A 25,212-nucleotide genomic window follows, 5' to 3' on the forward strand; every position below is an offset into this window, starting at 1 on the left:
AGAGGGGAAGAATGTATCAAATACCAACAAAATTAATGTTTCTGAATTTCAGGACTCCCTTGATCCTGAGAATCAGGCCTTGTGGCCCCAGTGAAATGGGCTTGCCTCAAATAAACCTAATCTAAGCATAGTCCTGACCTAGATGGCCCAAGACAGCCCAATCTCATCAGATCTTGGAAGCCAATCAGGGATGGCTGTGGTTAGGACCTGGACAGAAGATCATCAAGGAAGCTGGTAGTTGAATGGGCGACCATCAAGAAAATACAGGGTTGCTACTCAGAAGAAGAGAATAAGAAGAGTTGGTTCCTAAATGTACCCGAATGAGGCTCAAAGTGGCTTACAATTGCCTTCCCTTACCTATCCCCATAACAGAAACCCTGTGAGGTGGGTGAGGCTGAGAGAGCCCTGATATTACTGCTCATTCAGAACAGTTTTATCAGTGCCATGAAGAGCCCAAGGCCACCCAACTGGCTGCATGTGGGGGAGTGCAGAATCGTGCATGCCAGATTAGAAGTCCGCACTCCTAACCACTATACCAGATTGGACACAAATTTTCCAAACTGATGTCATCAAGTGCCCCTTTCTGGTATTGGAGCAAAAGTCAATGGCAGAAATCAGTTTTATCATACAATTTTAGCATAAATACCAGTGTTTCATACAGACATCACAGGAGTGATAGCATCATTTCCTGTACAATGCTGGCAACAAGGCCTAGGGCTTTCTCTTTCTCCCCCTGTTCCCCCCCCCCCATTCTCCACCAGTTGCCAGGAGAGATCTGGCAAAACCCAGCCCCATCCAATAGGATGAATGCAGGAAGTGAAACAGGCCGGGGAGCTCTGCACATACTTGGGAGTTTGTAGACACTGGTGTATTATGCAGCCCAAAAAACCCGCAAGAGGACTGCCAAAAATGACATCTTATTTTTTAATTCTTAACGTGGCACCGTTTTTGCAGTGCGAAATCCATTGTGTTATTTTTGTTCTTGCACTGCAACCGCTGCCCACATTTCCAGCAGCATTTTTCCAGTGCGGCTTCTGAAACTACTTTTACGGCGACTTTTCTTGTATGACGACACTGAGGATGGTCTTTTTCTGAGAAATACATGTGAGCGTGCTTTTGGTCTCCTTCCCTTTTCTGCTCACAGCTTCTCATCTTCCAGTGGAAGCTTGAGTGCCTGCTGCTGGTACCCTGCCTATATCAGTGATCACGTAAACATGACATTTGCCCTGGCAACCGAGCCGACTCTATTGCTATGTAAATTAGTAGAAATTACCCTGTAGTATGCATTTCCTCCACAGCCTTCTGGGAGTGCTCCTGAGACTACAAAGCTCTAACACTGATCAATGACTAGGGGTGGGGGCTTGTTTGAAAATGTATCAGGCTGGTGAAGCAGAGGGGTCTGAAATGTCACTTCCAGGTTGCAGGAGAGTGAGGAAGAAGAGCTGCTTCAAACTGTAGGCAGAGGCTCCCATTTTGGGCTTGCCAGTGGCTTTAAAAAGCCTTCACGGGGGAAGGGATGGTATGGTGGAAGCTTTAAGTTTGCATGGGAGCTTGAGGTCCATCCTGACCACTCTCTATGAGGAACAGTATACCTCCGAGAGGGAAAGGTGGCCGTTTCAGCATGCTTAAGACTTGTGTCCCCATGGGAAAGTCTCCATGCTCATGAAGTCCAATTCCCATAAGGCTCCACCAACAGGAGGTGCCAAAGTGATGGTCAGGTGACTTTTCAGCACAACAGAGGAAGTTCCTCCTCCCACAGTTAGTTAGAATGGTATAGAATGCATAATCGTTAAAAAAAAAAAACACGCACAGCAACAACAAAGCACCCTACAGATTAGAGCACATGCGTAAACGGGAATGTTTTAAAAACATTTTTTAAAAGGACAATTTAAAAGAGTCAGAGAATTGACAGTGGAGGAAAGTGGTATATGCAGAACAGGCCTCTGAAACTGGCTCAGGTCTTTACAGAGACATCACCACGAGAAGAAAAACTTGGTCGATTCTTCCCCATCCAAACGCTTCAAGGCTTTCTATGTGGAAGGTCCCTTTACTGGAGATCTTACCCAGCAGTTTTTATTTGATGAAACATTCAAAGGCATTCATGTCCTTCAAAAGAACTCTTGCTTTTTGTCCTTCAGTTGAATCCAATTGTTTATCCAAGTCGGTGAAGCTACTTCATGACAGATTTGAAAATCAGGGAGGGAGAGACCTCCTCTCCTTTGAATCAATTAACAATTTAAACCTAATCCTAGGTATTTTTCCATTCCATATAAACACTTGAATATCTTTCTGCCATTGTTTAAAGTAAATTTTTTTAATTGCTATTAATGTCTGGAAGAGGAGTATTAACTTGGAAAACACATTCATTATAATTGTGGAGATTCGGCCCAATAATGATATATCTAATCTTGACCATTTTTTCAAATCTTTTAAAATGGTGATTTTGAAAAAGCAGTGAATTTTGATTTGAGATTATTGTTCCTAAATATTTTAATTTTTTTTTTTACTATCTCAAAGCCAGGTTAGACTTGCAAGCAATTTTTGGAGTTTTCAATCATATTTTTTGTTAACAATGTAACATTTTCAATAAATTCTCTCTCTCTCTTTCTCTCCCCACCCTGGCATTCAGAGCTTTGTTTGCTGCATAAAGACAGAGATTAGTAACCCAAGGTGTGACCACCAGCAGTGTGATAATGATGTCCATTCAAGTCACACCAGAAACAACAGCTGTACAACCAGCGTATTACTGATATATAGCTGTGGAGGAGGGGCCAATGACCACTGAATTCCCCACTGGTAATTCTAACAACTCTCTAGGAATTTCCCTTAATCTCTGTTGTCTTTACCATAGAGATTGGGGGAATAGGTAGAGTGGCAAGGGGGCATTTCTGGTTGATCCTCCTCCACAAGCTCTGGTTTTGCAAACGTTCCTAGGATTGTAACAGGCCTAGCTATCCTATAGCCGAGAGAGAAAAAAACGTCTTCTGGCACCAGAGCGCAGGGAAATCACGAGAGAAGGCCCAGTTTAGTTGTCTTTTCTAGTGAGAAATGGACACATCCATGTGTATTGCTTTTCCTATATGGTTCTTGGACATTGAACCCTCTCCTGAGAACTCCTTCCTTCAAGATTGTAGGGAGAGGTATGGTCGCTTCCCCATACATATATTGCTTTCCTGATCTGAAATTTGTTCACAGGGATGCAATTTGCCTTGTTGGACAAAACAAGAGCAACAAGGCTGAAAAAAAAACTAAAGCTCAGTTCGTTCTCTCTCTCGAACACTCCGTATTGCAGTAATAATCTTGAGAGATCTCGGGCATCCTTTAAAAGAGCATCATCAAATGGGCTTCATAGATAAAGGCAGTGCAAGGGCAATTCCACCACTTGTTGGTTTCCAGCTGATTGCTGTCTATTTTCACAGGGAAGCTGGAGGAGAGGAGCCACACTGAGGAATGTCTACAGCACTGAAATAATCGTCTGATTGGAAAAGAGACGAGGAAGTGTTCTTTGCAATATGGGTCTCAGGTGAGGGTCAGGTATTCTTGGTCTTAGGACGGTGCTACCTAGGGTTGGTAGGTCCCTCCTGGGAACTGGTGAAGAATTGGGGGTGGGGCTTCCCTGGAGACAGAGAATGGCCTAGGCCTCATTGCCGGTATCGCACAGAAACTGATGATATCACACCAACGATGTCCAGGCAACAATCTGGTATTTGGGCAAAAACTCTATGGTAAAACTGGCTTCAACCATAGAGTTTTCGCCCAAATACCAGAGGGTTGTCTGAATGATGTGTTGCATGGTATGATATCACTCCCTGCGTGACACTGGCCTTTCTCTTTCTCCAGGCAAGTCCCTACGCCAGCCAGCTGATTGGTGGCTTGGGAACAAGGCCTGGTGGCAGGGACCCTCACCTCCACAGGGCAATTTTACACCTATCTCTATGGTCCTCCCCTAGCCTCACCTTTGTGCCTCTGAAGCTGAAGCAAATATACGGGTTTGTCTCTTGCTGGATTCTCTATTGCTTCACTTGGCTAATTAGAATAACAAATCTTCACAGCAGCCCTCTTTGGATTCATTCTTATCACCATAAACTAATTAAAACAACACAACTAGGGGCAACTCATTAAGCATCAGCGATATTTTCTGTATAATTATAAACCTAAAGGGGGGGAAAAAAACCCAGAAGCTCCAAGAAGAACTGTCGCATCTTCTACCACCTTCATGGAACATGAGCGCATTAGATGTTGGCGACGGCTAGTCAGGGGAGCGTGTCCCTGAGAATGACCGTTCAAGCAGACCTCCTGGATGACCTTGGCAAAGTTGCTGACATCACTGCGTTACTTCTGGGTACAATGCAGAATTGGCGATGGGCAGCTCTAGGAATTGATGGACACTCTATGATTACAAGAAGAACATTGAGTTTCTGGAGGCTCTAAGCAGCACCGGTTTTCACTTCCAGGTTGTCCCCAGAAGTGATGCATCATCTCAGAGCCTTCCAATACTAGTCAGCTTTTAGATCAGGGGTAGTCAAACTGCGGCCCTCCAGATGTCCATGGACTACAATTCCCATGAGCCCCTGCCAGCATTCGCTGGCAGGGGCTCATGGGACTTGTAGTCCATGGACATCTGGAGGGCCGCAGTTTGACTACTCCTGTTTTAGATGGTGACAAGGCACCAAAGGGAGGGCCTTTTCATAGTGGTTTCTTCCTGCGGCTTTGAGCTTACAGCAGGCTTTCGCAATTTTTTACCATTGAGAAACCACTGAAACATTCCTCAGGCTTTGAGAAACCCCAGAAGTGCTGCGATTATATGGATGGGAAGCAGAGCTGTGTACATGCTCCACTGAGGCCCCTGCCCTTCCCTTCCCCTCCAGGATCATCATTGGCCATTTTTGGTGGCGGGGGGAGTAAGTTGATATGACCCTATATGGTCATATCCCTTGATGAATGTTTAAGAAGAAGAGTAGATTCTTATATTCTGCTTTTCTCTACCCGAAGGAGTCTCAAAGCGGCTTACAATTGCCTTCCCTTTCCTTTCCCCCAACAGAAACCCAGTGAGGGAGGTCAGGCTGAGAGAGCCCTGATATTACTGAAGAAGCAGAAGAGTTGGTTCTTATATGCCGCTTTTCTCTACCCGAAGGAGTCTCAAAGCAGCTTACAGTCGCCTTCTCTTTCCTCTCCCCACAACAGACACCCTGTGAAGTGGGTGAGGCTGAGAGAGCCCTGATATTCCTGCTCAGTCAGAACAGCTTTATCAGTGCTGTGGCGACCCCAAGGTCACCTAGCTGGCTGCATGTGGAGGAGGAGCGGGGAATCAAGCCTGGCTCCCCAGTTTAGAAGTCCGCACTCCTAACTACTACACCAGGCTGGTGTACTATATAAAAATGATTTAAAAATCAATGAATTCTCACCCATTCAGGAAACCAAGAAAAACCTGGTTTACAGAGATTCTGCCTTGAAATATCTTTGTTTGTTTAATTAGATATTTCTATGCTGCTTTTCTCCTCCCAAAGGGAGCCAAGACAGTTCATTCATAGATATTACCACAATGAACCAAATTAACCAACAAAAGTTAAAGAGGGCAAACAGCAAACATGTCCTCGTTTTCAGGACTGGCTGTTGTAGCCCCCCATTGTGAGGCTCACTCCAAGGGCTCATGGCACCTATAGCCGCACCTAGGCCTTTATGCCTGCAGACAGGAAAGAGATGGATGCTTGGCTAGATGCTACGGAGCTGAACCAATGAGATGAAATTAATGCAAAAGAAATTCCGTCTAAACATCCGGAAGAAGTTCCTGACAGTTAGAGTGGTTCCTCAGTGGAACAGGCTTCCTCAGGAGGTGGTGGTTTCTCCATCTTTGGAGATTTTTAAGCAGAGGCTGGATAGCCATCTGACAGAGAGGCTGATTCTGTGAAGGATCCAGAGGGTGGCAGGTCACAGTGGATGAGTGAAAGGGTTGTGGGTGTCCTGCATTCTATAGGGGGTTGGACTAGATGACACAGGAGGTCCCTTCCAACTCTTGTTATTCTATGATTCTATGAATTAGTCTAATCCAAGAACGGTCATGGGGGGAGGGACTGGCGTGGTGGCCTTGGACCATTCACGCCATCAGATCTCAGATTCCAGACAAGGTTCACATTTGGCTGGGAGACCACCAAGGAAATCCAGGGTCCATCAAACTGAGGCAGCCAATGGGAAACCCATCAATAACCCAGTGCCCTTTTCGCCAAAGGTCGATTGATGCAAGGACAACTCTAGCCTCGAATCCATCTTCAAAATTACCCTTCCTTACAGTCCCAGAAGGGATTCATTTACTTTAAGAGAGCCTGTCAAGCACATTCATAAGCCCTCTCCCCCCCCCCTCCATTTTTTTTTAATGATTAGAGACAGATTTCATTTCATTTCATTTTTAAAAGCCATCGAGAGGCAAAGCCATGTACACTTAGATACGTTTCTGGAGTCCTCCTTTCCTCTCTGTGTTAATATGCAACTCAGGAAAATAATATGTCCCTACACGTTTTTTTTGTAGTCAGGTTAATGGTTTATTTACAGCCAGCCCTTTGCTCTGCTTGGTGATTTTTTGTCCATCTTTCTCCCCGTTTCTCCCATAGGAGGTTTTTCCTGACCGTTCTGAGCTTGCTATTGTTGCAAATGTGTTGTCCCCTCTTCCTCCCCCACCCCAGCAAGCAACCTGTGATGAAGAGAGAAAGGATCAGGCTTCATAGCCAGTGTGGCACAGGAAGTGATAACATAACACCAGCGATGTCTGGGCAAAACCTCTATGGTAAAATGGGCGTTTGGTTAAATACTCTATAGTAAAACTGGCTTATACCATAGAATTCTTGCCCAAGTCCCAGAGTTATCGCCCACACTTCACTGGTGTATTGACATCACTTCCTGTGTCATGTCAGCAACAAGCCCTGGGCCTTTCTCCTTTCTCCCGATAAGTCCCTCTCCCCACTGGCCAACTGATTGGAGGCTGGGGGCAGGGCCTGGTGGTGGGGAATTCCGGGCTTCATGGGAGGGGAGGGTTCGGGCAACTCTAGTAAATGTGCACTTACTTTGCAATGCTTTGTTCCAAATACTTTTTTTTACTGCCCTGCTTGAAGCTACGGGAACTGAACAAATGGACCTCGTACTACGGTGGCCACTCTCCAGCTGGTCCTGGAGATCTCCAGGAATTACAATTGCTCTCCAGATTGCAGAGCCAATTCTCTTGGAGAAAATGGCTGCTTTTCCGGTGGGTGAATTCTATGGCACTGGATAAGCTGTCTAGGGCCTAGTCTGCACACAATAGGTAATGCACTTTCAATGCACTTTAGAAGTAGATTTTCCTGTTCTGCACAGGACAATCCAGCTGCCAAAGCACATTGAAAGTGCATTATCCTATGTGTGCAGACTAGGCCTAGGTTTCTCAGGGCCTGCAAGACGGAGCTCGTCCACCAGGCATTTGGTTGAGGGCAGGGGGGGGGGTTGACCACAGTTTCGATCAGGGGGCCCACCCGAGCCGAGCATCCCGGAAATGTATTAATAGCTAGATCCAAATTACGTTCTGGCTGGACATAGTAGAGTTGATGGGGGTAGATTGTTTTCCGCCATCTTGTTTGTTATTATATGTACTGTATTGCTGCTTTAATGGGTTTTTAATGGGACGTTGTTATGGTTTTAATTATTAGCTGTCTTGAAGCAACAAAGTCATGAGAGGTGGGATATAAATCCAAGCATAAATAAATAAACAAACAAACAAACAAACAAATAAAGTTGTTATGCAGAGGTTTCTTCCCTCCTCAAAGCCCGTCTTCCCAGGCTCCCCCTGCCCCCAAATCTCCAGGAATTTCCCAAACTGGAGTTGACAACCCTAAGTCAATAATTTAGTTTCCCTCGATTAACAGTAATAAGAAAAATCAACCATCTCCCCATCTCTATTTATTCCTTCATGGCAACTTTTCAAGATACGCTAAAATATCTGGGTGCAAATTTCCAATCACCTACAATTCAATAATGGGTCAGGACTTCTTTTCTCCTACGGCATGCCAGAGAGTATAGGAAAAAACACTCTTAGTGTCACATCCCCATTGAACTCCCTGCCTCCCCCAAGCTCTGCACTCCTTGGGCATTGCCTCCAAATCTCCCAGAAATTTCCGAAACTGCAGTTGGCAACCTTAGGCCAGCTAGGTGCTTCTGAGGAGATTGCTATAATGACCTTGGGATAGGATCCATGAAGACACCAAAGCAGGCTCAGGACTCTTATGAAGAGAAGTAAAAAGTAGCTTCATTGGGAGTCTTAGGGGAGCATCTAAAGAAACTTGCCATTGTAGAGAATACATTGCTGAAGATGCCTCAGAGATCACCCTTAATTCCTTCCTTCCATGAGGTTTCCGTGCCAAAAGGCATTCCCATGGAAAGGCAGTGTTAGCTAAACTACAAAGTGAAATCATTCTTCAAACGTCTTTGCATCCAGACCCAAAGAGCCAGGCAAGGTTGTTTACATTCCTTACAACACTAAAAAGTACAACTAATGAAAGACAAAACCAATTTTTTAAGGAAGTGTGGGAAGGGTGGGAAGTGCAAAGGATAGGGAAGGGAGGCTGGGAGATCCCCCTCCCCCAGGGAACGCATGTCCCTTCATGGGTCCCATCTACTGAAAGCATGTTCCCAAGCTGTGGGTACATGACAATTCCTCTTTTCTTGACTGCTACGAAAGACCTTCTGATCTCAGTAGCTTCCAAGCTGACCACAGATCTTTCTGAAAACATATGGTAGACCAGCAGGAAATAAGGGTACCAGCTCCAAGCTGGGCAGTACCTGGAGCTTAGGGAGGGTGGAGACTAAGGAGGGAGGAGTTTGGAGAGGGAAGGGACTTCAGTGGGGTCTAATGCCATTGAGTCCACCTGCCATTTTCTCCAGGGGAACTGATTTCTGTCACCTGGAGAGCAATTGTGATCATCGGAGATCTTCAGCCATCACATGGAGGTTGGGGAACCTCTAGCACAGGGGTGCCTAGACTGTGGCTTCCCATACATCTGTGGACTACAATTCCCATCAGCCCCTGCCAGCACACTGGCAGGGGCTCATGGGAATTGTAGTCCATGGACATATGGAGAGCCACAGCCTGGCCACCCTTGCTCTAGCAGGGGGTTCAACACCGACACGATTTCTGCTGCTTCCCTGGGACTACAGAAACGATGGGTGGAGATAGAGACCATCCTTTCCAAGTACCCTTGTCCCCGTTCAACTCAGATACTGGTTGTGTGGGCATGGAGCCATGTCTTCAGACCTGGGGTGGGGGTTGGGGAGAGAAACCTCCACCATTTGTTCAAAGGCATGCCCAACATAAGAATTAAGTCACTTTGAACTTTGTTTTGCCATGTAATTATGTTGTGTCATGCGCTAATTGGGATAATTGTTCATCCAAATGGCACTTTCACACCCACCCTCCAACCCTCATTAGTGATGCATAATTACCCCAGCTTTGAATGGCTAATTAAGTGAGCCTTGCATATCGACCTGGTCCATTGTGACTTCCGCACGTCTAATTGTATGTACCAGACTTGGATGCATTTATGTGCAATATATGACATGAGGAAGGTACATGTACCAAACTGTGAGGAGCCCTGTAATTATGGGTGAAAGGCTGGCATTACATTTTAAAGTTGGTGCGCTTGTTCAGCACATATTTCTATTGTTGTTGTTAGTAAATTGTACCGGATTGTGGAGCATAATAGATTTTTAACTGGGAGGGGGACTTTCGATAGATCCCATTCCACTGATACTGGAAGGCATCCATTTATCTACCTGGAATTAGGAATTACCAGCAGTCATTTCCAGTTTCCATATACTGACACTCAGGGAATTTCCTCCAATCAAAGGCTTTAGCATAGTCAATGAAGCAGAAGTAGATGCTCTTCTGGAACTCCCTAGCTTTCTCCATGATCCAGCGTATGTTGGCAATTTGATCTCTAGTTCCTCTGCCTCTTCTAAATCCTGCCTGTACTTCTGGAAGATCTCGGTCCACATATTTCTGGAGCCTAGCTTGTAGGATTTTGAGCATAACTTTGCTAGCATGAGAAATGAGTGCAATGGTGCGGTAGTTTGAACATTCTTTGGCATTGCCCTTCTTTGGGATTGGAATGTAAACTGACCTTTTCCAATCCTGTGGCCATTGTTGAGTTTTCCAAATTTGCTGGCATATTGAGTGTAGCATTTTTACTGCACCGTCTTTTAAGATTTTGAATAGTTCAAGTGGAATGCTGTCACCACCATGAATCATGTTTACATGATTTTAATCATGTTTACAATTATTTAAACAATGAATAGAATGCAATTTTACAAAACCCATGTTTTATATGCCCCTGAAGCATTGGAATTAGGGATCTCAGGCTTCAGGTGGGACTTGGGGATCCCCTGGAATTACAGTTCATCTCCAGATTACAGAGATCAGCTCCCCTGGAGAAAGAGGCTACTCAGAAGGTGCACTCTCTGGCATTATACCCCAGTGAGGTCCCTGTCCACCCCAGGCTCCATCCCCAAATCTCCAGGAGTTTCCCAACTAGGGATGCCAACCTTCAGATGGGCATGAAAAGCATGAAAAGGACATTTGAGATCTAAAATTGATCTTAGTTACCATGTGCCATTTTCTAAGCTTACAGACCTGGGCCCATTCTGCACTTGTTGGATAATGCTCTTTAAATTCACTTTAGAAGTAGATTTTCCTGTTCTGCACAAGAAAATCCAGCCACAAAAGGACAGTGAGTGCATTATCCAACAAGTGCAGAATGGGCCCTGGGTGCAAAATTTGGCTACTAGACAAGTCGTCTGCTGGTTTTTGTCAATTGGTATTAAAGCCTCATTGTATTTGATCGACGAGAGAACCATTTGAACAATGGGCTTATAGCTTCCATACAAATCTTGCTATAAAAGGGACATACAATTATTCAAAATTTACTTTACACTACACAGTATATTAAGCATACAAGCAAAGATCAGTTTATCCCCAATATCCTCCTCATAATCTTTCCGGTGAACCTTGCCTCAACCATTGTAACGAGACTATTCTGCCACTATATTCTAATTTTCATCATTTGCCTCACAGCTATATCACCCACGTTCTGCACCTCACCGGATATTAACCATGACTGGTAATGTGTCAAAATTCGTGAAAGGAAGAAAATCCATTTGATATCTCAAATTAAAGAGGCGAGTTAATAATCAAAGATATTATTGTTCAACTTTCAAATCCTTATCCATTTATGTTCACATTTTATTCACAATCTAGTGGTGTCTGGAGAAGTGCACAGTGACTCATGAAAGCTCATATCTTGCCACCAATTTCGTTCATCTTCAAGGTCTCTTGGTCCTTTCTACTTTTCTGCTTTCCTCTTACAAGGGCGGAGAACAAGTTTCGGAGTGTGGTAGGATGGTTCAGCGAGAGAGCCGTGATCCGGACCATGGCTGGTTTGGAATCTCACTTCTGCCACATATTCATTCAGTGGCGCTGGAGGAGATAATCTGCTCCAGCCTCAGGGCCTGAATTTGGCAGAGAGAGCTACCTTGCAGGGTCGTTTTAGGGACTGCAACAAGATGGAACACCTAAAGCTGAAAAGAAACGTGACTCTTTTTCCTTTCCCTTCCATACTTTGCAGCCAGGATCTGAGCTGCTCTTCTCAAAAGTAAAGAGACAGGTATCCTCTGACTTCTAGAAGAACCTTGAGACTTCATAGAATCAGAATCATAGAATCATAGAGTTGGAAGGAACCTTGTGGGTCATCTAGTCCAACCCCCTGCATTATGCAGGACACTCACATCCCTTTCGCTCATCTTGTGTCTGCTGTCCACAGTGTAGGAGAAAGGTGAGTCTCTAGTGCTCTGTCACCCTTCCATCTGCTCTGCCTATGTTCAGAAGGCACAAACAAAATATGTGTACATGAAGATAGATTCAGGCAGGTAGCTGTGTTGGTCTAAAGCAGCAGAACAAATTGAGAGTCCAGGGGCACCTTTAAGACTGCTGGACTCTATGTACATGAAGTTAGACACATGCTAGGGTTGCCAGCCTCCAGATGGTGGCTGGAAATCTAAGATTACAAGAGAATTCCAGGTAAGAGAGACAAGTTCCTCTAAAAATGGCCATTTCAGAAGGTGGACTCTATAGCATTATACCCATTGAGGTCCCTCTTCTCCCCAATCCTCCTCTGACTCCACCTCCAAATTCTCCAGAGATTTCACAAGCAGAAGTTGACAGTCCTAGAAAGTCAGTGTGACATAGTGGATAAGGAGTGGTGGACTCTGATCTGGAGAACCGGGTTTGATCCCTGGGTCCTCCTCCACATGCAGCCAGCGGGGGGACCTTGGGCTAGTCCCAGTTCTCTTAGAGGTGTTCTTGCAGAGCAGTTCTCTCAGAGCTCTCTCAGCCCCACCTACAGTGAAAAGCAGGATATAAAAACCAGCTCTTCTTTTCTCAATGCTAGGGTTTGCCTGTTTTCTGTTTTCCTTTCTGTTTTCCTTTCAATGGGCCACAAGGATGCTGGCTTCCAGAATTAGAGCTGATCACCAGACTACAGAGATCAGTTCTGCTGGAGAAAATGGCAGCTTTAGACCCTTTCTTGAAGATCTCCCCCTCTCCAAGCCCTACCCTTCCAAGCCCCACCCCCAAAACCTCCAACCCAGAGCAGGCAATCCCCAGAAATAAAACAATTATGATTTGTCGTGGTTTAGTCCAGGGTTAGCCTCTTGTGGCGCAGAGTGGTAAGGCAGCCGTCTGAAAGCTTTGCCCATGAGGCTGGGAGTTCGATCCCAGCAGCCGGCTCAAGGTTGACTCAGCCTTCCATCCTTCCGAGGTCGGTAAAATGAGGACCCAGCTTGCTGGGGGGTAAACGGTAATGACTGGGGAAGGCACTGGCAAACCACCCCATATTGAGTCTGCCAAGAAAACGCTGGAGGGCGTCACCCCAAGGGTCAGACATGACTCGGTGCTTGCACAGGGGATACCTTTACCTTTACCTTTTAGTCCAGGGTTAGTCAACCTGTGGTCCTCCAGATGCCCATGGACTACAGTTCCCATGAGCCCCTGCCAGCATTTGCTGGCAGGGGCTCACGGGAATTGTAGTCCATGGGCATCTGGAGGACCACAGGTTGACGACCCCTGGTTTAGTCCTATGAAGTAAGCACATAATTCCTCCCTCCAAATTTTTATACGTTCAAATTATTTCTGTAATTCTATTTTTCGCAGGCTGACAAGCAGGCCCACTTCTGCATAAGGGTTTGTTTCGGATTTTTATTTTTATTTTTGAAGGAGTCGGGTCTAGAAATTAAATCTCAGAGCTGACAATGATTTCACAGGCAATCCCTTGGTGTTTTGTGCTCCGCAGGGAAAGTGAGCAGCTTGAGTGTATCCTGACAGCTCTGGTGTGTTTGCCTGTGTTCTTTGCGAAAACAAGAGCTCTGTGAAACACAAATTAAAAGCGAACCGCCCGTCAACAGCATTGTGTTCCCTATTAAATAGGAGCAAATGAACATTGCCAGTGTGTGCAGTCGGAACTGTTAAGCATGGCAGGGCCCCTGCCTCTCAGACTGGCATACTGTCTTCCATAACCAGTGGCACCCCTCAAAAGTCTAGGCTTGGGCCAAAGCCAGACACAGTTAAAGTCTGCCAAGCCAGGTCAGACGCCATCTTGAGAGCTTGCTCTTAGCCACAGGTTCAGAATGGCAGCCTCTGCCTGACACACGTATTGAAGAAGAACAAGGTCCATTCCGCACAAGTTCAATGTTGCAGGAGTATGGCAAATTGTAATAGCTACTAATATGCAGTTATGCACAATGTTGTACATAATCTGCCACACTCCTGAAACAGTCCCGCTAAAAGCGATTCGTTGAAGCGCTTCTAGGGAAATCCCAAAAAGTGGATTCACCCTCCGAAAAGCGCTACTCTCTTGCAAGCAATCTGCAACACTAGCAAAAAAACATTGTTGCGGTTTCAGCAAAGTCCCTCCCCCTAGCTCTCTCCTCTGAACTTCCGGCGAAGCGATCGCCATTTTTTTTTTCTTGGAGCAAGCGGAGAGCAACTTACCGGCGAGCCTTCATTCACCCAGCGAGGCTTCTCCGGCTGCAGTCACTCCGCAGAGCTGCTTTAAAGCTTGCCTCAAGTCACCAAGCACAACACATCCCCGTTTGCAAGTTTCCTTTATTTTCGGCCGAAAATCACGCCCGATTTTTTTCACTTGGGGGAGCGTGGCAACGATGAATCGGCAGCTCACATGCGAGCTGCCAGCTAGATGGGTCTCTACGTTAGGAGGAAGCAAGGAATCAAGGAATCAAGGCATATTCGTTGCAACGTGTGTTTTTCTTTTTTAAAAAAAAACCCTGTTCTTAAAGGCAAAGGGGCTTTTCTGGAGCATGGTAACAACCGCCCATTGGCTGCTCGTTTGATTGACGGCCAGGGGCGGGACAAAGCACAGAAAAAATCGCTTCCTTTCTAGCGATTTTTGCCAAGACCAGAAACCTGTGGGAAATGACTGAAATGCAACTGGATTCAACTACAAAGGCAGGTATGCGTTATGCCGAATTCCACTATTTAAATTCCGCTTTTTCTTTCCGAAACCAATTTGCCACATTGAACCTTGTGCGGAATGGGCCCAAGAGTTGTTTCTTATATGCCGCTTATATGCCTCTACCCAAAGGAGTCTCAAAGTGGCTTACAGTCACCTTCCCTTTCCTCTCCCCCACCCCATTGTATTGCTGATTCAGTGGCCTGGCTCAAGTCTGTTTGCCCAGGGTCTCCTAGACAAACTTCTTTGTCTTACAAACATGACTCATGCTTGGCCCCTCTGCCAGGGGAAATCTCTCCCCCAAACTAAGCAGCTAGACCTATTGAGATATGATGGCTCCCTTTCTTAGATCTATTAATTCCTTTGGTTAAGCCCATCAGTGGCTGTCTCCAGACCTGGCCAGGGCACTGCTCAACACAGAAAATACCATCATGCGCTCAACTGGGCTATATCATGTAGCCCCCTCCATCCTGCCACCTTTCTCCGCTGTCCAACTTAATGGGGAACCCCGTGGCCTGAATTAACTTGATTGTGGTGGCCAGCAACACCTCTGACAGTGAATCTTTTCTAGCACCTTCATGGCTGCCCTGTCCAGCCTCAATCCCCTGATTTCTTGATTGTGATCTCCCTTTTGGATGATGATGTCGCCAAGGAACTGGAAACCTTGAACAATTTCTTCGTCATCAACTGTACTAGATTACGATTCATAATGAGATGCAAAAAAGACCTAACGTTAAATTTGCGCTGGATCCAAAATGTATGTTATTAAAAATGTTACCAAAAAATATTAACATTGATAATGGGCTTTTTAAATGCATAGTTAACAGCTGCGGGGAAATAATTCTTCCCAGACATTGCAGACAATGGCAAAACTTCCAAATTTGACACTGAAGCCATCAACATGGGAATTCAAAAGAAAATGGAGTCCAATATTAGATTATATAGCCCAGTAAAAAATGTGATAAATGTGAAAATAAAAAATTGGGGGTAATTCCGCACATCGGTAGAAATAGCATTACACTAGCTGAATGGCATAGTGCAAAATATTATAGAACCTACCGGCCACTCAACTTTTTTCTGTCTCACTCTTGTCTGCCACCTTTTTGCATTTCTCACCCTCCACAAGCGCTGCTGGAAATGGCATAAGAGAGCAATCAAGTCAGGCAACCAATCCCCTTTCTTCATGTTTTAAATATCCCATGATGCCTGCTAATTTTTTAAATTAATATTTCTCCATTTAAACACCTATAAATAGATAACATAGTGCTTTTTGAACATCACCTCTTATGGAATCACGAGTCTTTAGATATTTTAAAACATTAATCTCATTCCTGATTTTTTTTTGGGGGGGGGGGCTTTAGAGAAGCATGTTTTGTGTCACAACTTTTGCACTTTAAAATGGCAGATATAGCAAGCAGTTTGCTGGCCGGGTGCAGGAGGTTTGCGACATCATGCGGAACGGCCGGAATATAACGTCTACATAGAAGAGGAGGAAGAAGAGGAAGAAGGTTGGTTCTTATATGCCGCTTTTCTCTACCCCAAGGAGGCTCAAAGCGGCTTACAGTCACCTTCCCATTGCACTATAATTATTGGGAAAGCCCTGATTGTTAGACTGTGTATGTTAACTCTGGGGGAAATGCAAATTCTGGGGAAAATGTAGTATGTAGCATATGATATTAGGGTGATGCAAAAGAGCAAGGTATGTATTGTCAAATGCCAGCACGATGTTCTATGTTGGGCGCTATAGCATTAAACCAACATAGCCCTTCAGTGCTATAAGGGCACCACTGAGAAGTCTTAGCTCCATCAACTTAATGGAGTCAAGGTTTCTCAATGGTGTCACTATAGTACTGAAGGGTAAGATTGACGTAGCACTATAGTGCTCAACTCAGAAGATTAAAAAAAATCCAAAAGCCTGAGGAAGACTGCACAGTGGAAAAGGGTGGGGGGAAACTCAGTGCTATTTGAAATGGCCATATTGCTTCTGAGACAGCTCATTAATGGAAGGAAATTTGCTATAAGAAACTCTTGTCCTTGGATTGCTTTACTCAGAACCAGGCCAACAATAAATAGCATCCAGTTTAGAATGGCAATGTGAAAGTGTTCTATATGTTTACTACTTGCATGGTGGGGGCAAAAAGGGCCTTCAAGTGGGAGCCGACCTATGGCAGGGGTGGCCAAACTTTGGCTCTCCAGATGTCCATGGACTACAATTCCCATGAGCCCCTGGCTGAAGTAGGATTTTCCTGGAAAGAGACAAACAGAGGCTGCAATTGCTTGTCTCTGGGTCAGAGATCTGGCCAGATGGGACTAGCCTGGACTATCTCAGTCAGGGCTTAGTGGCAATGTTTTCATGCATGGTGCACCATATGTGAACATCATTCTCTGCACTGTAGACGTCAGCCCTGGCGACCATGGCAGCCTCCCCCTCAAAAAATAATATGAAAATAGTTATATGTATATCAAGAGCCAGCATGGGGTGGTGTTTAAGAGCCGCAGATTCTAATCTGAAGTACTGGGTTAAGTTCCCCGCTCCTACGCATGCAGCCAGTTGGGCTAGCTGCAGTTCTCTGAGGGAGGTTCTCTTAGAGCAGTTCACCCAGAGCTCTCTCAGCCCCACCCACCTCGCAGGGTTTGTCTGTTGCAGGGAGAGGAAGGGAAAAGGTGTTTGTAAGCCGCTTTGAGACTCCTCTGGGTAGTGAACAGTGGGGTACAAAAAGACCGGCTCGTCTGCTGCTGCTGCTGCCGCCACCGTGTGAAATTCAACAGGTTCCCGAACAAGGGCTGGACTTCCCTCATTACCTCCGAGGGACCAAGTGCCAATTACCCCTGAATGTCCCGGTCCGTGCTTCCGGTGACATTGGGTGGCGGCCTGGGGACTCAAGAATACCCGCCAGGCAGGAGCGAGCCACTGGAATTAAATCCTCCCCTCGTTCAAGCGGAGGGCCTCTCTGCAGAGATGAGAGAGCGAAGCAGGCAATTGTTCAGAAGCCAGCTCTGCATGATTCACAATTCCATCCCCTCTGAATAGAGGCGGGTGCCCCCTTTGCCATTAATATGCATTAGTTGCTCTCAGCCATTCTCGGAGAGTGCATCAGAGGTCTGCGTTCATTAACATGCTAATTGGGCAGTCCCTCCCAGTGGGCTTCCTAAGACTAATAGTAAACAGAGCTTCATAGCCTCGCCTTCCTCAAGCATGGTCGGCGTTCCTCGGCAACCAACTGGGTGTCTCCTCCCTTTCACCCACCTGCGGGAGCAGATTCGAGCTATGGCTCTGAACCGTGCACACAGATTACAGGTCTGCTAAAGAAGTAGCGCAAATATGTCTTTTTTTTTTTCCTTCCAAAAAAAACACGCCACCGTTCGGTCAAGGATGGCTTTCGAGATGATGGCTTAGAAATACAATTGCAGGAGGAACTCCGGTTCTCTGGTAGAGTTGCCGGCAGGAGGGATGGGAGGCGGGGATGGGGAGGGGCGTCAGCTGGAAATTCTACAATAAAACCATAGAGTTTTTTTTTTATTCCTAGAGTGGTGTGTTATCACTTCCAGGTTGCACCTGGAAGTGATATAGTGACACAGAGGGTGTGGTGAGCAATATCAACAGTAGTGGGAGGCCTAGCAAGGGTAATTTTCAGGGGGGGGATCAGTGTGCAAGACAGTGACATGATTGCTTCTTCTCTCTTTTCCAGCCTGTTAAGCAGTGTTGGGAAAGGAGTGTTCATCCTCTGATACCTCCCACTAGAGCAGATATAGCAGGAGATCTGGTAGTCCTCTCTGTCTAGGCTTCCCAGGAACAGAAGGAGGAGGAGGAGGAGGAGGAGGAGGAGAAGGAGGAGGAGAAGGAGAAGGAGAGTTGGTTCTTATATGCTGCATTTCTCTCCCTGAAGGAGTCTCAAGGCAGCTTACAATCCCCTTTCCCTTTTCTCTCTCCACAACAGACACCCTGTGAGGTGGGTGAGGCTGAGAGAGCCCTGATATTCTTGCTCGGTCAGAACAGCTTTATCAGTGCTGTGGTGAGCCCAAGGTCACCCAGCTGGCTGCATGTGGGAGAGTGCAGAATCGAACCCGACACACCAGATTAGAAGTCCGCATTCCTTACCACTACACCAAGCTGGCTCTCTGGATTGTCAGCTGTTACCATCTGAGGCTGATTTGACAAACTAAGTGGCCCAGTTGAACCACCCAGCCGTGAGAGAGGAAAACAAGTCTGGAAGCCCCGTGGGAGGATTGAATGGTGCGGACACCGGGGGGGGGGGTAGATGACATGGGCCGTGTCACAGCGTCCCTTCCAGGTACAGCCTGGAAGCACCCATGGGTAGCTGTAGGAATCGCTGGCAACTCTACGGTAACACTTAGCATCCTGTGCATCTCCACCCTAGAAATATGGACTTATCATAACCCTTTTCTATTTAAGAAGGACCTCTCTTTGTGGGGGCAGAATATCTTCCTCTCCACTCTGCTCATCCATCATCATTTAAAGTGCATTTCAGGAGTGACAGGTCCGTTATTTAGATAAGGTGACCCATTATTGCTTCTGTCTCCCCCTCTTCCTTTACGCTGCGACTTCTATCTGTCGAGTAAATTACTCTATCACGCCGAGCGAGGATCAAAGTCGGGCCCCGTCATTGCAGATCTCGATTCCCTATCCCCTTGAATCTTTCTCCTCGCAGCTTGAAGGACGTCTCGAGTGGATTTCTGGTAGCAGCGCTTCCGGAATCAAATATTTCTGTTTACTCCGCCTCCTGATAATGCTGAGTGAATTCCTCCCTACCCCCCCAAGATTATTGACAAGCGTTACGTTGCTACTCAATGACTACGATGGGTTGCTTAGGATCAAGATGCTTTTTATAGATGTATAAAAAAAATGAAATGGCAATGAATGTCAGCCTTGGCTGTTTAAGATCAATTTTACACATCAAATTTCAATTGCCTTCGCCACAATGGGAGAGGAGCGGGGAAATAGCACGGATATTAAGCGCGAAGGTTTCTCAGAGGATGTTTCTGAAATTTCGATGTGTCAGACATCAAACATCTCCTTTAAATACGAAAAGGAATTGGGAGTGTAAAAAAACGCCTTCCGCTCAATTTTGAGGTCTTAGTTTCACAGAAAGCCTGGCGGGATTAAAACTGATAACGGGGGTTTTAAGGGTACATTTACATGTTCATTGTTCTGGGAATCCAGGGAGGAGGTGAAGAAAGAGAAGAGCTGTTGTTGTTGTTTTGTATTCCACTTTTTACTACCCAAAGGAGTCTCAAAGTGGCCTACAATCACGTACCTCTCCTCTCCCCATAACAGACATCCTGTGAAGTAGGTGGGGCCGAGAGAGCTCTAAGAGAACTGTGACTGGCCCAAGGTCACCCAACTAGCTGCATGTGAAGGAGGAGTGGGGAATCAAATCCAGTTCCCCAGATTTGATCCACCACCAATCACATAGGTGGTGGCTTCTCCATCTTTGGAAATTTTTAAACAGAGGCTGGATAGCCATCTGATGGAGAGGCTGATTCTGTGAAGGCTTAAGGGGGTGGCAGGTTACAGTGGATGAGCGATTGGGAAGTGAGTGTCCTGCATAGTGCAGGGGGTTGGACTAGATGACCCATGAGGTCCCTTCCAACTCTATGATTCTATGGATCATGATCCTGCCTCGAACCTCAAGCAGGACTACAGACATAACATTAGCCACTACCCGATGCTGGCTCTCGTGTGATCTCACTGCACATTAGATCCGCTTCCTTGAGGTCTGCACCCAAGCCAGATTTCTGTATAAGAAAGGTTCTTTATTAAGGAAAGAAGACATCCAGTACACTTGCATAAACAGAACTGAAGGCTTTTGCCCATGATCAGAATATATGTTCTTTTGGAGCCCATTCCCCCTCCCAGAGCTCGGGAGATCTTACACCAGGCATTTGTTTGAGGCCAGGATAGACCCCCTGGTGTTTCTATCAAGGACCCTTCCCAAAGTCTATCAAAGTCTACTAGAGTCTATTAGACCTGCACCCACTCACTCCTAGTGCAAGAAGACTCGGCCTCCGTCTGAACCGTCTGAACGTGGTGGGATGGGATAGATCAGTGGTCTCCATCCCCCAGGCCGAGTACCGGTCCGTGGATCACTCAGTACCGGGCCGTGGCTCCTCCTCGTCCTCCTCCCCGGCTGCTGCCTCGGGGGCTGCCCTGCCACTCTGCCTCCGGCTCACCTTTGGTGCTCTCCAGCGGCCACCATGGCTGGGGCTCCCCCTCAGCGTGGCAGCACCCCCCAGCGGGCGTCAGGAAGTCAGGAGCGCCGGCAAGAAAGCAAGTGGAGCAGGAGCTCAGGCAGCGGCGGCGATGTCCCTCGGCAAGAGACTACCCTCCTGGGCCTCAGTAAAATTGTCAAGTGTTGTCTGGTCCCTGGTGATAAAAAGGTTGGGGACCACTGGGATAGATTATTGGTGTCTTGACCACTTGCTTGTTGTATTGTAAATTGGGGTTTCATGGGGGTTTATTGTATTTTAATGTTTTATTCTGTGAACCGCCGCAGGTTCCTAGGAAATGTGGCGGTATATAAATTGAAATAATGAATTAAATAAATAAATAAATAACGTTTTGGGCTGGCACCCTAAGAAAAGAGGGGGAGAACTGCAATGAACACTCCCCTCTCCATTTTGGCTGAGCTGCTAGTCCCGGGAGAGATAATGAGAGGAGAGAGAGACTTCCCAGAATGTGTGAGTCTAGTGCCCATTCTGCACACCTTGGATAATGCACTTTCAACGTCCTTTTGCAACTGGATTTCCTGTGAATTGAAAGTGAGCAGCATGAGCCTGGGACTCTCAGAGCCTCGCATGAAATGAGAAGTGGAGACGGATGAATAAAATTAAAGACGCAGAACTTCAGCAACTGAAACATGAAGAACTTGCTCTGCAGAAAGAGGCTGACATTTTGGCCCCTAGAATCTGAAAAGATCTCAGGCACGAGGCTATTGAAATAACTTTCTTGGCTTCTGACCCTGCAGGACGGCTCTCAGAGAGGAAAAGACTGGGATACATCCATAAAAGAGAAAGGGAAGAAGAGCTGGAGTTTTGGGCCTCACTTTTTACAACCTGAAGGAGTCTCAGAGCAGCTTAACATAACGGCCTGCCCTTCCGTTCCCCACAGCAGTCACCCGGTGATGTAGGTGAGGCTGAGAGAACCCTGAGAGAACTCTGTGAACTGGCCCAGAATCACCCAGAAGGCTGCCTGCGTCTTAAAGCACCTGATAATCACCTTCCATTCCTCTCCCCAAAATAGGCACCCTGCAAGGTAGGTGAGGATGAGAGAGCTCTGAGAGAACTGAAATGGCCAAAGGTCACCCTGATGGCTGCAGGTAGAGAATCAAACCAGGCTCTCCAGATTAGAGGCTGCCACTTTAACCACTGCAACAAGCTGTCTCTCAGGGAGGGAAGGGGCATGGAGTCTTCCCAGGTCTCTTTTTGCTGGCTCACATTTCCCATTTCCTCTGACTTCCACCAATTTCTCAGCTTGCAAAAAAAGAGCCATGCTGTGTGTGATATAAACGATCTATTTCGCACAACGGGTAACAAATTATTCATCAAAAATAGAGAAGATGCTACCTTTTACATGGTGCTCTGGGCTTTGATGCAAATGCAGTTGGGACAAGATGCGGGGCTTGATGTAAGGCAGAGTCGACGACACCCTCGCAAGGAGTGCTGGTCAAGGAGAAGTCGTGAGGAAAGGAAAGAGGGTGCTGAAGTCAAGGAAAGTGGTGAAAGAAGAATGGGGCCTGACAGGGAAAGAGGACATGTCTGAGAAGCACAGATAATGGAGCAAAAACAGTTAAATTTAAGGGGGGAAAGGGGGATTGGGCTAGCAGATGGAATCTTGCAATATAAGAACATCAGAAGAGCCCTGCTGGATCAGACCAGTGGTCCATCTAGTTCAGCATCCTGCCTCACACAGTGGCCAACCAGTTCCTCTGGAGGGCCAACAACAGGGCAAAGAGGCCTAGGGCTTCCTGAGAACATCAGAAGAGCCCTGCTGGATCAGACCAGTGGTCCATCTAGTCCAGCCTCCTGTCAGACAGTGGCCAACCAGCACCTGTAGAGGGCCCCAAAAGGGCAGAGAGGCCGTGGCCTTCATAAGAACATGAGAAGAGCCCTGCTGGATCAGACCAGAGGTCCATCTAGTCCAGCATCCTGCCTCATGCAGGGGCTAACCAGTTCCTCCAGATGTCGAACAGCAGGGAACAGAGGCTGAGGCCCCCTGGCAATGGAGATTCAGAAGCTTAGTGCTAAGGATCTTCTCAGACACCACGACTAGTAGCCACTGGTCCACCTTGCAAAGCCAGCACTACATTCTCTGGCAGAAAATCCCACATTTAAATCACTCTGTAAAGCAGTATTTCCTTTCGTCTGAGCCTACTGCCCAGCAGTTTCACTGGATGCCCTTGAAGTGTAAGAACCTGGGAGAGGGAGAGATAGTTTCTCTTTGTCCACTCTCTCCATCCCATGCATCGTTTTACAAGCCTCTATCACGGCCCCCTTCCCTTAATTCTCTCTTTTCTAAACTGAAGAGCCCCTGACTTCCCTCCTAGGTGTCAAGGTCCTGTTGCTTCACGTTCTTGCTCTGATGATTAAATAACCTGAGTTGCATCGGTCTGTAGGTAGGGAGAAATATTGTAGTGATAATCCTGATGTATTCCTTTTCATTTATCCCCTGCTTGGATCGGTGTTATCGATGCTTGCTGGGAGATGTCTTTTGAACTTGGTCATTTTAACGCTCCAGCTGGGGGGAGGTTCACAGTGTTTTCGATGCCTTCTTGTTTTCTACTGACCTTGGGTGGCAGGGACCACACTCCTGCTATATTTGGTATTTCATTCATTCATTCATTCATTCATTCATTCATTCATTTATATTTTTATACCGCCTTTCCCTACGGCTCTGGGCGGTTTACATAAAACATTTTGGAACATTTTCATAGAACACTATCAAAGTCAATATAACAGTATAACAGTTTGTGCCTGCACTTGAAAGCTCACACCTTGACTAAATCTTTGTTGGTCTTAAAGGTGCCACTGGACTCTGATTTTGTTTTGTTGTGCTGCTTCAGACCATCACGGCTACCCACTTGAATCTGTGCTTGGGTAGTTTGTTTTATCGCTTCCGCATTGGCAGGCTTGGGGTGTGGGAACAGTGAATTAAGGCACCTGGCTTCTTTTCCACCAAAGGGTGATTGGGGGGGGGGGGCTTTGGGGTGGCCTTGTAAGTAGACGGGCTTGGGCTTACTTTAGTTTCAGCAAAGAACCTTCTGCTAATCTTTTTAATAAAGAGATTTCTTCAAGGAAGTAGACTGTGCTGTGACACTAGGGAAGATGCTCCAACCCCCTCATTATCTGGGATTTCCTCCTCTGCCCTTTGACCGTCTTTGCAATGACCTATTTGAGATTCGGGGAACAGAACTGGACCCAGTATTCCATGTGAGGCCGCAACATAGGCCTGTGCAAGGGCATCACAATGACAGCCATTTTATTCTAAATCCCTTTCTGAATAAGCCCTAACCTGGAGTATGCCCTTGAACATGCTGCAAGATGTTTCAGAGTTAGAATCATAGGATCATAGAATCATAGAGTTGGAAGAGACCTCCTGAGTCATCTATTCCAAACCCCTGCACTATGCAGGATACTCCCAAACTTATCGCTCATCCACTGTAACCTGCCACCCCCTTGAGCCTTCACATAATCAGCCTCTCCATCAGATGGCTATCCAGCCCCTGTTTAAAAATTTCCAAAGATGGAGAACCCACCACCTCCCGAGGAAGCCTGTTCCACTGAGAAACTGCTCTAACTGTCAGGAACGTCTTCCGGATATAAAGACGGAATTTCTTTTGAATTTATTTCATCCCATTCGTTCTGGTCTGTCCCTCTGGGACAAGAGAGAACAAATCTGCTCCACCCTCCACATGGGACCCTTTGACAAGAGGAAATGACAAAAGTCTACATCAGGAAGGATGGCGACTTCCATCTCCGGTCTGCCTCCATGGTAGTTCTGAAATTGGGGGGGGGGGGCACACCCCCAAAGTGGATCACAATTGTCTGTGGAGCAGATTGCAATAAGGAGAAACTGGTTGACCTGGGAGAAGAGGTCCCTTGGCAAAGTGAGGTTTGCCTCTGCATAATTTCCCCCGTGCAGAAATGAAATAACTTCAGTATTAGCAGATGAGAGATTCTTGTGTTCCGCATTGAGGACAGGAACTGGAGCATGTCTCCCCCCCCCCCCCCACACACACATGATGGGTTTTCCAGCCCCATGTTTGCAGCTGCAGATATAGTTAGACCCACAGTTGAAAACAGGCTTGCTTATGACTGGGGAATGAATTAGTTGGTTGCCTCTAAATCTGTGATACAGAGTAATCTCCAAACTCCTGAGAGGAGGATGGAATTCACAGAACATGTTTTCCTACCTCCTGCTACAACCCACAGATCCTCATCCCCCAAATTCAGTTCCTGGAGAACAGAGTGTGATTAAAATGTGGAATTTGCTGCCAGAGGATGTAGTGAGATGCACAGGAATAAAACGCTTTAAAAGGGGGATGAGATGGAGGAGAAGGTGATCAAGGACTTCTAGCCTTGGTGACTGAGGGGAATCTTCACATTCAGAGGCACTAAATCTCTGAATCCCAGGAGGCAACATCAAGGGAACACGTCGGCC

Source organism: Paroedura picta, chromosome 2, assembly GCF_049243985.1.
Source record: "Paroedura picta isolate Pp20150507F chromosome 2, Ppicta_v3.0, whole genome shotgun sequence".
Lineage (NCBI taxonomy): Eukaryota > Metazoa > Chordata > Lepidosauria > Squamata > Gekkonidae > Paroedura > Paroedura picta.